Source organism: Hesperophylax consimilis, chromosome 7 (genome assembly GCF_061612785.1).
Source record: "Hesperophylax consimilis isolate HC1 chromosome 7, BYU_Hcon_1.0, whole genome shotgun sequence".
In the NCBI taxonomy this organism is placed as follows: Eukaryota; Metazoa; Arthropoda; class Insecta; order Trichoptera; family Limnephilidae; genus Hesperophylax; species Hesperophylax consimilis.
In genome coordinates this window covers 31647159-31657589 of record NC_142842.1, presented here as the reverse complement: position 1 = coordinate 31657589, position 10431 = coordinate 31647159, and positions in this window count along the sequence as shown.

The following is a 10431-nucleotide window of genomic DNA, read 5'->3' as shown; positions in this document are numbered from 1 at the left end:
ATGGAAAAATTTGCGCTTGAATTCATGTTTAGAAAAAACATTTTTAAGCGAAATAAATTTGTCTTAAGAATTGTTATTATGTATAATCTTGTTAATATAATGTGATGTTTGCCGAAAGATTCCTTTTCAATATAAATACGCATCGAAATTTAAAATTACCCCAACTAAGATCCTTAAAACAAAATAGATTACTAGTTCTTAGCTTGGGTTTATTTTTAAAAATGTATTATATGTATTAATAATGAAATGTTTTTGCTTTTATTGTTTACTGTCATACGGTATAAAAATGAAAATATTGCGTCGGAACGCGAAAAGTATCACGTCGGTGTATTAATTTTGACTACTTAAAACGGCAAAATATCCTAAAATAAAGTCGGAATCTTAACGATGTAAGTGAAAAAGCCGTCTACAAAAGTATTCGGCGTGCAGCCCGGTGTATGTGATGGACTTACGGTCGAATTCGCCCTAGCAATTTTCCGCGATGTTAAATTTAATTACTTATGATAAACGTATTACTAAAATCTCAGAGGTTTCTAAACGAATACCTCGGGAAGTTACTAATTTCTTGAAACTTTTTATTAATATTTAAAAACATTTTACGTAAAAAAATTAATGTTAATTTACTGTTTTAATTAATTTAATTAATTAATCTTAAACATATATGACATACATACGTGGGTATCAGTAAAAAAGATGAATCATAGTTCAAAATTGTCGGGTTTAAATAAATATGTAAGCCACGAGCAAGCCCCCGTTATTATAGTTTTTTTTCTATCTCCCCCAAAGTAAACAGTATTAAATACATAAATACTCAATTACTTATCACTTGTAGTAATTTAATTGAAACGAAGAGTTTTTGAACAATTGTGAATATTATAAAGTAACCGAAATACGGAAATTTTACCAAACACTTTAGTAAATTGATTCCTTCTCGGTAAACAGAAAACCAAGAACCTTTCAACTATCAAGTGGTAGTAATATACGGCTTGTACTTAATTCATTATTTGTCTTCAAATGAACATTGTTACCTGAAACCTTTACACTCCTTTTAGCACTTTGAACCAAAAACTGAAGTATCTAAAACACAGCAGCTGAAAAAACGTAGCTCCATAGGAACTATTAACATTTATGGAAAGTTGATCATGGAATATTCACGCAATAAATAAAATTTCATCTGAGTTTATTGAATGTAAATCTGCTTCAAATCCCCTTTCAAACTGCTCGTTTTGTTTTCAAATAAATCATTTGCGTTGTAAAATTATTTACACACTATTGCCATTTGAGCCGTAAGGGTGCCTTGTGTTCAGCGGTCCGGATTAATTTATTGTAAATTAAAGTACTTATCATAGAATGAAAGATATGAGCATATTTCGATAAAGCTTTTTAAACTGGAACAGAAACGTACTTTAACTAACGAAGATTTAAAAAAGGATTTGCAAATTTAAAAAATAATCCTCCACGGGGTTCCTACTTAAGGGCCCTTTTTTAATAATTTAATAAATATCGTATTGCTTTTTTATTCCTGTATCATTTCAGATTGGAGCTTAGCTACCATCACGGAAAATTTTCATAATGCAGAACTGCAGTTCAGAACAACTCGATAGAGCTTAATTTGTGGCAATCAAGTTTCGAAGGCAGAAGGGGCGGCGCACAGTGGTGCCTCTAGTATAAAGCGGCGGTAATATACGCATAACTTTTTGCGGAGAAAGAATTTAGAATTTTTTTTAAATACGTCCTTAAAAAAGTTTCTTTAAGACAAATTAGACATAACTCAAATAATGAAACTATTTAACTTTTAATAGATTAGATTGTTTTTCTAATATTCGTACCTGTCTATTTAATAATAATTCTTGATAATAATGCTTTTTTTGGTTAAAATTCCTCCCGTTTCAAAATGTACAGCTTTTCATTCTAGAGAAACCGCTGTGGGAAACCTTCCTGCCCGGGAGGCAAGCGGGGCATCTGATATTTACTGAGGCTATTACAAGATACCTGAACCAAAACAATGAGTCCACTGAGTCAAACGAGTTAAAAAAATGTCAACGAAATCTCAAAATTGAGAGATAATTACATCTAGTATTCATTTTATTTTTTAAAATTAAACAGTAACTTTGTAAACATCACTGACATGGACATTTTATTTTTAAAAACAAAGGAAGAATTTTTTCGATTTCTCTTTCAATTTTTCATTAGAAATATATTTTTTTAAATATCGTATTAGATAAGTTGTAGAATTACGTTGGTGAATCCATAACTAGGCATTTTCAGTACATTTTCAAGAAAACTAGTGTATTTAAAAACATATATTTTTTCCTTATCTGGGCTAGTGTGCGGCTTCTTCCTCCAGCACGTCTTCTTTCAATTTTTTCGTTCATTATCAGTTTGATAAACTTATTTTTGACACTCACAAATATATTGGAGTTTTTTTTTCTGTTTTTAAAAGAAGACAAACAAACATTTCCGGGGTAAAATAAATATAATAAAAATAAAAATGCCATAATAATAATGGGCGGAAAAAGTTTCTTGTGCAATGATCTGAGCTGAGATGATTGAACCCTTTTCATTTGAGTACTTGTGGACCCCAAAATGCTGTGGTATTGTTAATATCTTTCTCGGGGGTCACAATGTCACTGTTAAAAACTACATTACATCGACTTTCATTCGAATCCGTGTCTCATTCCGGTGCAGATTATTCCTCGGTGTCCCCGACTTATCCTACCATTTCAATCACTCTCTAAACACTCTTGGCACTAATGAGAATAAACTTAGAAAAATCTTAGAGTTTTGCCAGCACAAACATACACAGGCTGAATTTTCATATATTTCAAGCTACAAAGCTATTGCTTGTTTCAATAATTTATTATTTTTCACTTGTGTATAAAAGAAACTATTTTTTTTAAACCGCACAAGAGTCCCAACAGCTCCCAACCGTCCGCAGCCAGTGAGACTATGGTATCTCAAATTGGGGTATGTGGAGAGGCTGAAGGTAGTGGGGAGGGGAAGAAAATGGGAAATAGGAAGGTGGGGAAGTATCTGGATATTGGTCGCCAAACACGGCCAAAGCCATTTCAAGCAACGTTTCAATTCTGATTGGTGGTGTTATTTTTAATTAGTAATTTGTGTAATAACACAAATTATTCAAATAAAATATATTTGCGCACGCTGGAATTTGAACCCGTGACCTCCAGAAATTAAATCATATTGTGAAGTATTTATAAATACATGTTACATCTTGGGAGTCATTTTTGTGTACAGTTAATCTCTACATTAGAATTTTGTGAATTAATTTTATTTGTAAGACGAGAAAATAAATTGCTTTTATTAAAAACATCGATGACGTCCATCACCCACACAAGTGTCAACAGAAGGGGACCCTCTATATAAATTCTTAGGATACCTTTACCTATGACCTTTTATTTAATTAATATAGATACAATAAAGGTACGAGAAAACTATCATCTTTTGGCCATATAATCCCCCGATATTAACGATCAAAGTAAATAAATCTCTATGAATGGTTATTTATAACTAACTGAACTGGCTTCACTACATTGCTCATTCAATATCTCATCGAGAATATGACATAATGAGTTATAAATACTTTTTTCGATATATAAACTTCTGATGGGAAAACTTAAAAATTTCTCTGCTACAGTTTTCAGTCATACAAAGAGATTTTCACCTTAACAGTCAAACAACATCTCAGTTGGAAAAATTTTCCATTTTTAATTTTCCAACAAATGTTGGTGAGTTGTTGCTTTCAATGGAAACTTAAAAGGATCACACATCACAGCCAAAATTGTAGAAATGAAGAATTTCAGCAGTTTTATTAAAAAATTATAACACTAGAGTGCGTAGCATGATTTTTTAGTAAAGTAAAATAAATAGATTATATGTTATTGTTTATTCAATTCTTTAATGTGTTTGCGATAAGAAACACCAAAAGGAAGTTTATTTCTTAATGTTTGTTCTACCAGCCAATACGTAATTTTTGAAATCTTAACTATCACAAAGTTCAGGTTCACAAATGTTTAATAAAATGAAAATTTTAACTGTTAATCTGAATTACTCAACACTGAAATTTATTGGTCGACACAAAGAAAAAATGATAAAATATCACATTGTTTGCTTGATATTTTTATTTCAATATCATCTAAAGTGGTACCGGGTATTAAAATGTATTAAAATCTTTCATTAATCTCTAAATAGTATAAAAAAAAGTCGCTATCCGCATCTGTCTGTTTGTTCGTTTAGTTCTTCTAAACTACGCAACGGATTTTGATAGGATTTTCACTATCATTTAGAAAATTTCTTCCGAAAGATGTATATACATATTAGATGCATATTATATTTATAGAAAATAGAGTATATCAAGCAAAGCCGGGTACACGTCAGCTAGTAAAATATAGAGATTTGTTATTTTGTAATGTTTCAAATACCAATTTAATCTAAAATGTATATTCGTTTCTTTCATCTCGACCATTAAAGTAGCAAATGTTTTTTCCAATTGCGTAGAGTTAAAATTTAAAACATCAAAAAAGCATTCTTAAATAGTAATTCTGATTCTTCTTTATCTAGTGAACTCTCCAATTGGAGGTTGGATATAATCAGGGCAATGTTCGCCCTGTAGGCTGCAACAACTCTTCAAAACTGCAATCCTAGCAGTTAGATTATTTTTGAAGCCTTGAAATGCGGCGACTCCCTCTGCAACGTCTTTATATTAGCAATTGGAATGTAGCATCACTTACGGATAACTTAAATGTTGTCACGTTATTATTATAGGCTTTGTGTTCACATTTTCATGATCGTGGCAAACAGAATTCGTGAATAAATTAACAGTCAACACAATTTGAGTTAATTCAGTGCCTTCAAATTTTGATTGGAATTTGAACGTAAACATTGAACCGTGGGATTCATTGATACCTGGTGGCAGATTACTTTGGCAGGTTTTTCCCTGACGCTTACAGACAGGTTTCATCTGAGTGTTGGCGGTGGGCAGGGAGGGGCGATGGCGGGTCGATATCTGATCACGTGGCCTGCCCGGGCCTCGGTTCCTCCCGCCGCCTTCCGATCTCTTCCGAAATTTCCCGAAGGTTGTCGAACGCGGCCGAGCTCGGCTACCCCCAAGCCGTTTCCTAGTTTTGCCGACTACGCACGAAGACGGCCGAGCGAGCCTCCGATCCTGACCAAATGATTATAGACTGGTTGATGTGCAAATATAATTGGGAATATTGTAAACAATGGCGATGCACTAAACTAATCATTAAACACATTTTATTTCAATCCCAGATTCAGGTTAACGGTGAAACAAATTATCAATCATGTTATTTTATTTAAGACATGCTCATAAAACGTATACCTATGCTAAGCTCGACTTTCTCAGTGATTTCTGTTCTGGAGTATAGACACTTAAAAAAACCTCTATTATGTTCAATTACACTGGATCATTGTTGTTCATTGTCCACTGTTGCACAAATACCCCAATCGCTCTAAATTGGGGTATACTGTGGGAGTAAGCGTGCAGCAAATATGCAATTTATTATTTTTAATTAATAAATTATTTGTGAAAAGACACAAATTAATCAGATAAAATTTAATTCCGCACTCCGGGAATTGAACACCTGCCCTCTTTATTTGAAGTCAAGATCCTTATCCCTCGACCACGGAGGCCATCTCAATGGAAGGATTTCAGTAATAATAAATGTGTCAGTATGTTTAGTCTACCGGGATTCCATTGGAAGGTGGTCCGACTTCGATTCCTTTTGTACCGGTGAACAGCTTGAATATACGACAAACTGTTGACGTTGTATTTTTGAGAGCGGGTCGTTCTGTGTTCCACCAAAGGTTTTTCGTTTTCTTGTTTTTCCTTCGCACGAGTTTTTTTTAACAATTATATTCAAATACTTTCTTTAAAAAAATCCTCCATAACCATATACGTGAAAAAGCACCACAAAACCAATTTCATTTACATAAAAAAAACGATTCAAAGAAAAAATTGATAGATTAATTAAGAAAATTCCCATAAGCGTTACTGAACATTTCTATATCGACTCGCAATATACATTTTTCAACATCGCAATCTTTGAAATGAATACCTACAATCTATTTAAAAAGGTTTCAAAAACACTTTGAAGAAAACTGAAAGCTTTTCAGTGCTGGAAATGTTTTGAATCTCTAAGTCGTTTAGTTCTAAATAAACTCATTCACCCGGAAAATTGTATGCGTCAAATCGAGAAAAATCTTGAGAAGCCTTAATCTAAGGCTTTCGTGAATATAAACACCTCCGAGTTAGCGGGAACATACCAAGAATACGTTCATTTATATTAGCAACAAGTTTTACGCACGAATTTTTTCAATATGTTTCCTCTCAAACGAAATTGCCTTTGTTGGGAAAGAAAAACTTTTTAAGAAAATGAAAATAGAGGGTTTTTCACGCACGTCACATTCTGTTCTCTTGCTTTTATTTATAACTGTTATGGTTTTGGTGCTGCGAGTTGGCCCGCAGTAAGGGACGGCTGTTTACGGGCAGAATAAACCTAATATTCCTTTTGTGACAGTTTTAGAACACGCGAACGTGTGAACCAATTGTAAATTTTGAACAATTGTCCACTAGCACTGTGATTATAAATAAACAAACGTATTTGATAATATTTATACGATTATATTGACATTAGTCAATATAAAAATATGTTACCTATCCATTTATTGTTTTGACTTTAAAGATACAGAATCGCATCATTCTTATATAAACACTTTTATTTATTTGCGTTATAAAAATTCTTTAGACATTATGATTTTACAGTGTTTTTTTTATCATTTACCAATAAAATAACTACATTCAAAATTTAATCCTAAATCATAAAAAGATATAATATATAAAGTATAACTTTAAAAAATATATATTATTTAGGCTAAGTATTATTTGAGATTTTCACGGCCAAAAGTATTAAAGTGATTTGGTAGCGCAACACGGCATAATACCCCAAAAACAAATCACTATAATTATTTAGGTTTGCATTTAATCATGGAATGCGTATCAATAATGACAATGGGAGAAAGTTATGTAACCATTAACGTCAGTAGAGATAGACCTGCCCTAACCTAAAAATAAGTTTGCTAAAGTAAGGTTACGGCTTGCAGCGCAACCTGTTGTGGGACTTTTCTGCGCAAGCTCTGTTTTCGCGTTTGTAACAGAGTTGACTAATACTGTTTGTGTAGCGATATAAATAACATTAATATTACTGTAGGTTCAGGGATGTGCCTTGTACACTTTGATCAAATACACAGCAAAACAAAAGAAAGACAAACATTCCCGGGTTACGAATAACCTGACAATATTTGAAATTCTCCTACTACCACCACAGTAAGCGGAAATTTTTGCTACTGTCGTGATGGTATATTTGCTCACGGTAAAATTATAGTACATTTAAGGAAATATTACTTTTTAGCCTTTCAGCCTATTTAAAAAAACAATTAATTTTATTTTGGCATAAAATAATGACTTCGGTGTTTTTGGATCATTTTAATTAAATTATGTGTGAGATAATTCACAATAATTAATTACATTTAATAGGTGGCGTACTGTGGCATTTCCACTCTCGGCAATGTTGTGCAACTGGAGGTAGTGGTAACAAATACCTGGCGAAGCAGATCTCATTACTAAACCGACCATTTCGAACCAGGTTGATACCGAGAGTATCTTGTAATTGTTCACGCAAATAATAATGTAAATGCCATGTATTACTGTAGTTGAATTGCGTGTTAAATAAATAATCGACACAAATTACTTAAAATTAAAAGAGATTATTCTAATATTTTCATGGCAGGAGATTTTGTGTGCCAACCCTAAATACGTGTTTGATGGGCGTTTACTCGGCGTGCAAGTGTTTGTCATTGTCGTATATAAAATATAACTAATTCGTAAAAGTGTCTACCTAAATATTCGATCATAGAACCGTGCGAAACTTTTCGCTGGATTTGCAATTACCTAGCAATTCGCATGCTATTTGTAAAAAGGACAAGTAATTCATAAGCCGATTTTATTTTCGCAGTCTAATGATGATAGAATGCGAGGTATCTCAAAACTTTATGATTAATTTACCAACCAGTCATTGAAATGGTGAAGCCAACGAGACTTCCCGCACATAACAATATAGTTTGTTCCCATCACCCTTAGGTTTTTGTCAACAGTTTTCTCGTGCATATGGATGTAGCTCAATTATGTTGTTATTCTGTTAATTAAACTTATTTTATTCAATTCAATCTGAAATCAAAATGGAAAAAAGGAAACTGAGATGAAAAAAATATCAATAAAATAATACATTTTCTGACATATTCAATCTAATGTTATTTTTTTAAAAATGCTATGAATTTTATGAGGTTTGTGTTAAACAAATCGATGTCTTTGTATAATCTATTAAACGTGCAAGCGCTTCTTCTTTTCACACTTTCAAGATAATTAATGTTGCTGTTAGGAATATAAAATATGTCCGGAGATCGAGTAACTCTTATTGGACATCTGAAATTAATGTTTTGTAATAGGTATAGGCTATCAATACAATTTTGAATTATCTTACAAAGAATCAACGAGGTATTAATGACCTAGTCCTTCAGAGTTGATCAAAAGTTTCAAGGTTTAAAACGTATTTCAAAAGATTTTTATGTAGAAAGGTGAGGGTGCCACACAGTTGAAGCATAATCTAGTCTTCTGATATAGGATATGCAGAGAATCAAACTTTCGTGATTTTTTTAACAATATACACTGACCAGAAAATCCAGGAGCTCTATAAAATCCGTCTCAGACTCAATAATTTTGACATTATTTTTGTCATAGCATATAGAAATTGGTGAGAATTTGTTAACATCATTCATAAAAATATTAAATAAGATGGGGCCAAGGTGAGAACCGTGGGCAACTCCTGAGGTTAAGAGGATGAAACTAGATGAGAACCCTTGTACGTTTCACTTTGCATGCGATTGATGAGATAAGAGGGTAACTAACATAGGAGGTCACCATGTATACTCATTGCTTCTACTTTCTCAATTAAGATACATTAGTGAAAATCAGCATTGAAATTTGATGAATTGTTCAAATCCTTTGAAACAACCCGTGCTAAATCTCCCTTCTTAAACCTTATTAATAATTTTCATTTTTTTTTCTTTATATTCCTTTATAAATTTTGCATTTTTAATCATACATGGATACGTAAATAATTCTCCTTAAGTATCGCATTTCTACGGCATTGAGTTTACTAACGTTCCCTCTCTCTGCCAATTACAAGCCTCCCTACCACACAATCAGCCTTTGCGGGCTGACAAAATAACGTAACTTTGCTTATCCTAACCTTACAAAACCTAACCTAACCTTTCTCTAACCTGACACATCGAGCATGGGCGGGCAGGCCCAGTATGATAACGGAGATTTCCCAGTGGACCACTGCTAGAAAATGCTAACATTTTGGAGGCCGTAAGCAATTATTTAAATTCAATCTAAAAATTCCTAAAGCTAAATCTTATAAAAAGCAGTATAATATTTATGGCCTTAAATCTTCGAGTTTTTTTTATTTCGAACTTATCCCTAGATAAATATTCTTCCTATAGGTAATAAAAGAAAATAATAAGATCAGTCAGAAGCCTTAGAAATAAATAAATCCCTTAATAATATTGAGTCCATTATCAGTAAACAAAAATGGTTTTCTTACAGTTCCATCATAGACATTTTCCCTTTCATCGTCCGTTCTATCTCCTCTCCTCACTCTTCAATAATTTCTAGCCGCGCCTCCTCCCCACTTTAACACTTTGTAATAATATATTATGTTCGCCCATTGTTTTGAAATGTCAAGTTAGTATATTTTCCCTGAGGAGGGGACGGTTGTTCCGAAACCGGTCAGCGTAGATAAAAAATAGGGGTTCAAACAAAATACTATTGAATCATTATATATAATGGATAAACACAAAGTTATAATTACATTCAAAAGAAGATATTTATATAATTACGGCACATTCTATAAGTATGTATTAATTATTAAAAAAAATAGACGATATCTTCGTATTGTAATGTAGTTACAAAATATGAAACCGTAATGTATAAAATACATTACCAAAACATCAGTATTTAAAAAACTAGAATTGTAAACATGCAAATATATAAAACGCTTACAATTTTATTCAAATCACATCTGCTAATAACTTCACGGGCGATAATTAAATCCCCATTTTATTTGTAGTTCGCTGATAAAAAAAACTTCCTTTGTTCCGTGCGAATATTGTGAATATATTTTGTTTTTCGCACATTTTTTAATCTAGTTATATCCGTGAAAATGAAGCTGTTCTTTTACATCCAGCCACTTAGCGAAATGGTTTGAAATTCACAGGTTATTATGAATCATAGCCTGCAGCGGTTCACAACAGATTATTATTGAATAAGAGCTG